The 5239-nt window shown below is 41.0% G+C and overlaps 1 pseudogene; it reads right to left on the minus strand.

Annotated features, from left to right (window-relative positions):
• LOC138835479 (Golgi to ER traffic protein 4 homolog pseudogene) lies at window positions 1-891 on the minus strand (annotated as a pseudogene).
• Between the last annotated feature and the right edge of the window lie 4348 nt (window positions 892-5239).

The following is a 5239-nucleotide window of genomic DNA, read 5'->3' on the forward strand; positions in this document are numbered from 1 at the left end:
TCAGTGCTGCTCCATGGGGCTGCTGCCATCCTGCCTCTCCTCCCCTTCCTGCTCCAAAGAGCCCAGGAGGCTGCTGAGCAGGTTGCCGAGAAAGCCTCCACAGGAAGATGTAAGCTTGAGCAGCATCATGAAGGAGAGCTGTCTTGTCCGGTTCTGGCGAGGTACGTGTCATACATTGGGTCCCTGCGCAGGGAGGGCTGGCACTGCTCACACAGCACAGTGGACACAGTCAGCTTGCCGTCATCCACAGCAAGCAGCAGGAACCCGATGAAGTGGAACAGAGGCTGGACAAAGGGAGGCCGTCCTCGATGGACAGTGCTTCTGTACTTACATGGTGAAGACTACCAATGCCCTGCTATTGTTTTTCCAATAAAGAAACTGCAGCACTGCCTGGACCACGAACACGTCTGCTTGCTGCGGAAGCAATGGGTCATGGAGTCGTCCACCAGCATGTGGGTGAAGCCTTCACCATCTAAGAAGCAAAATTGGAATCAAGATTCACAGTAGTCCTGCCCTTTCAACAGGGATAGGGCCTGCAGAGGATGGAGCCAGGGGTGGCCCCATTCCCAGGAACCCCTGATAGACTACTTCAGGGCTCTGCAGAATTGGGATCCTTCAAACTGAACACCCTAGCCAGACACTACATCCAATTCTTCCTTCTCCAGGGACTCCAACATGGACAAGTCTGCTGGCACACTTTTGTAAGAACAGCAGTGCTCCCGAGTATGTGAGTTCCTGGGCCTCGGTGTTCTTGCTCTAGGACATATACCTAAACAAGAGGGTCTGGTACATCTGGTGCACTTCGTAGTGGCTGCCCTTCTCTATGCTGGCAAGAAACTTACCTTCCACATGATTGTGGGCTCCATTATGGGAGCCCTCCTGCTCCACCATTGCAGCCAGTGATGTTGCCCAAATAGGATAATCATTAGAAATACTAGGTCAAAGCTCAGAAATGTCAGTACCAAGAATTGGGTGCATCAAAGACGAGGGAGGGTACAAGGGCCGACAAATGAAGGGAGAAAGGGGCAGAACATATTCAAGCTCATTGGGAGAGAGTAGGGGAACAGAAGACATTGTAGAAAGGAAATGTACTCATCTGATTCATGTAACTGAAATCCCTCTGCACACCACCTTGAAAATAACTATAAAGTAAATTAAACCCATTACATATACCACAAAACTATGAAAAGTAAGGAAAGTGGTGAGTCAAAGAGGGGCCTGAATGTTGAAAGGACTACACTGATACAGATGCGTTGTATTCATAAAGTGCTTTGTTATATGGCAACTCCTTTGTACAAATACTTAAAGATAATTTAAGAATAAAAATGAATAAGTAGAAGTAAAAAAGTTGAGTACAGGAGAAAGAAATGTTTGAGAATTCATCAGTCTATACTTCTAATATAGAGCAGTGCCGCGGACCGGGTTCTGTCGGGACAACGGAGGATACCTAGGGGAGGAACCTGGAATAGGATGGGGAGATGGCAAACAGACAACTCACACACATTAGGAGTGGATGCTGAGTGTGATTTAATGCAGAGGATAACAAACTTTTATAACAGAAGTCTTCATAAGAAAAAGGCAAAAGGTTACACAATCTTGCTACAGGGCTTCATTCTTGGGTGGTCACCAGCTGGTCGCCTGAAAGGGCAAAAGTTTACACAATCTTGCTGCAGGGCTTCATTCTTGGTGGTCACCAGCTGGTCGCCTGAAAGGCACTTGTTTCCGGCTTATCTCTAAGAAATATAATGGGTTTCGACATTTGTCACCATCTCACCATTACCTTATTTCTATAGAGGCCTTAATTATCCCATAAGATTTTTCCTGTTCCTTCTTTAATAGTAAGGACACGGAGGCCTAGATCTAGCAAGTCTCTTAGTAAATGAGAGTACCAGGAAGTTCTTTCTCCTAAGTAGTTATCTCCGCAATTGCCATACATTCTTTCTGTTCTAGCCGCGCCTACAGCTTCTTGTAAATCTCTTACAATTCTTTCTGCTGGAGTGACTTTGTGAAACCCCCAATACTTTTATATTTAGTTATAACTTGTCTACTAGCCTTCATAAGAGGGATTTCAGGGTAGCACTTAACTTTGGTGAGTTAGTCATATTTTTAAGACACTCATCAGATATTGGAGTTGTCAACACTCTTAAGAAAGAGCTTTGAATAAGGGAACGTTGACAAAGAGCAGTAGAAACAGTAAAAGATTAATAGGCACTCTTATACAGTGAGGAAAAGAAAAGCAAGAACAGAAACACATCTTTCCCAGGGGTTTGCCAGCCTTTTTCCAGGAGTAGGCCTCTTAGAAGCCCTATTCTCCGAGGTAGACTTCAGTGAAGTCCCAAAACTTGGAGATAGGTTTCTGTAAAGCCCCATTCTCTGAGGTAGACTTCGGTGAAGTCCCAAAACTCAGAGATAGGTCTCTGAAGCCCCTATCTTGGTCTGATAGATGGTTTCCCATGCTAAGCAGACTCCACTGGAGTCGGCGTGGCAGAGCAGGACTTCCTGTTAGGTTGGGACTCTGTAGAAGAACTCTACTGTTTTTGTAGAACTTCAGAAAAAGATGAGATTCATAAAGCATGGTTTATTATGTTTTGTCAAAAAGATAAATAATTCAGTTAATAACCAATCAACATTAAATTCATATATTATCTACATGAATAAATTTAATTGCTGATTGTAGTTTGACAGAAAAATTCATGAAAATCTTTAATCAGCAGAATGCAAGAACTGTAGGGCTTAAGTGGAGGAGTGCTGGCAGAGAGTGAAAAAGCAAATACTAGCAGAGAGGCAGGGAGAGAGAGAAAAAGAGAGAGGGAGGGAGAAACAGAGACAGAGACAGAGACAGAGAGACAGACAGAGGAGAGGAGGAGAGAGAGAGGGAGAAAATGTAAACACAAGAGGGAACAATGTGAGGAGACAGGCAGTAGAGGGTGATGAAGGTGAATATTGCCAAAATATGAAAATGTCATCATGGAATCCATTATTTTGTACAATAACAAGACAATATGTCTTTAACAGACTTTTGAGTTTGAAAGCAAATTTCTTAGTTTATAAGTTTTACTTAATGATGAAGATGGAGATTAGTTGCTGGGGAAGGTTTGACTTACATTCCATTCTAAGGCCCCAACACAAATCGCTGAAGATAGTCCTATCCCAACCAGGCTCATGAAGTAGCCACTGCCAGTGTTTGCAGCAAAAAGAGAAGTGCCTTGCTAAGAACCAGAAGAGGATTATGGTTAGCCATCTGTGGCTCAAGCTTGTAATCTTCTTACTCAGGAACCTGAGTTGTGAGGCTCCAAGTCAGCATAAGCAGGAAACTCCCTAAGACTATAATCTCAAAGTAAGCACCACAAGCAGGAAATGGAGCTGTGGTTCAAGTATAAAAGCTCTGGGACAGCACTCAGGCTCTGCATTCACCTTCAGGTCCAGAAAACACACACACACACACACACACACACACACACACAATTGATTATGCATTAGAAAACTCAGTCACATGTCAAGATCTAATTCTCACAAATGTTAACTCCCACTGAATTTTACATTTTCTTAAAAGGGACTATTTCATTGGCAGAAATTCTTTTTTTAATTCTTTTTTTTTAAATTAAAGCCATGCTTCTCTTGCAGTCTCTATCACAAATTAGAATGAGGTGGGGGAGAAAATTGTGTAGCCACTTTCTCATGCTCCAATAATATTCTCATAATTCACCAGTGGAAAGACACTAACAGGAATAAGATGTGTCTAAATTAGTTGAAAACCATGGGAATTACCACTGACTGTACAAACTGACTAAAACAGTCAACAAGTTGGTCTATCAAGTGAAAAGCAGCCTATATATTAAATAATCATTAAAATTTGATTTAATCTATGTTCATGGACATAGATATTTATATAGGAAAGGTTCTGGCAATATATATCTGACAATGCAATACTTGTAGGAACTGGGTTTATGACTGTGAAGGTGGAGTGGGGAGAAAAACTTAAATCCTAGATTTGAACTATGGCATTTATATAGAACCAAAATCTCTTACTTTCCAAATAAAAAAGACCTATTAGCATACAAAAGAAGCAAAAAAGCACATTAATCTGTAGTAATTTTTTCTCACTTTTTAATTAGCATACATTCTTCCAAGGGATTCAGTTATGACATGTCCATATATTCAAACTATGTATCTTTATGAGACTCATTTCCTCCATCATTCTCACACATCCACAGTCCTTTATCAAATCAATGCCAACATACTTTAATGTTCCTTTTTCACACATATAAAAAAGTGGCTATTTTGAACATGTTTGTCCTCCTTTACCCTCTCTTTGTCTTTCTGATGTCCATTAGAACTCGTGCCTATGATAGGAGCTGTTTTGCATTCCTATCACTCATTTTTATTAAGTTGAATGACAGTAGTATGTGAGAGATTTCACAATAAAATTTTACAAACTCATATTGAATAATTTAATCGTATTGATGGCCTCACTCTTCCTTTCCCCATCTACCCTACTCCTTAATATTCAAGTTTCAGTGAATTGCCTTTTGTCACCATTGCTATTCCCAGATGCCACATAAGGTTCATTTAACCTTCCTTAATCTGCTTGATGCCTTTAACAATCCCAAAATTATATATTCTATAAATATATTTATATGTGTTCCTGTATGTGCTTACATATGTTTATCTTTTAGGTTGTGCATTTGCATATTACAGAAAACACATGTCCTTCATCCTTTTGAACCTGCTTTACTTCACTCAGCATGATAGTCTCCACTTCTATTCATTTTCCTGCAAATGAAAACATTTCACTCATCTTAACGCATAGCATGGAGTGGAAGGGAAAGGCCTGGCTGGGGATAAACAATGGGGATCTGGTACAATGCAGTTAACATTTAACACCATGAGGCCAGAAAGATTACTGGTGTGAGTGCAGATGGAGGGAGGTGAGAAATTAAGAGATCCTCCAGCAGGTCCAAATATGCCTGGAGACCTCTTCATCAGGATTAAAAAGCTGGGGTGACAAGGGAAGAAATAACCAAAAAGTTTGAGCAAAGAAAAGTGATGAGCCAGATGCCACAGCAAAGCTAGGTAATACGAAGAACGGAGTTGTCACAGACTGGGCAAAGTGTAAGCCACTGGGGTCTTTGACAAAGCCATTGAAGGTTATCAAATAATCGTTGATTGAATATAGGATGGTGACAATACAAATATAGAAGTGTAGAGTGGAAAATTATTGTATTTCATTTTCCTTGGG

This window comes from Dipodomys merriami, unplaced genomic scaffold (genome assembly GCF_024711535.1).
Source record: "Dipodomys merriami isolate MVZ:Mamm:240054 unplaced genomic scaffold, mDipMer1.0.p SCAF_24, whole genome shotgun sequence".
NCBI lineage: Eukaryota > Metazoa > Chordata > Mammalia > Rodentia > Heteromyidae > Dipodomys > Dipodomys merriami.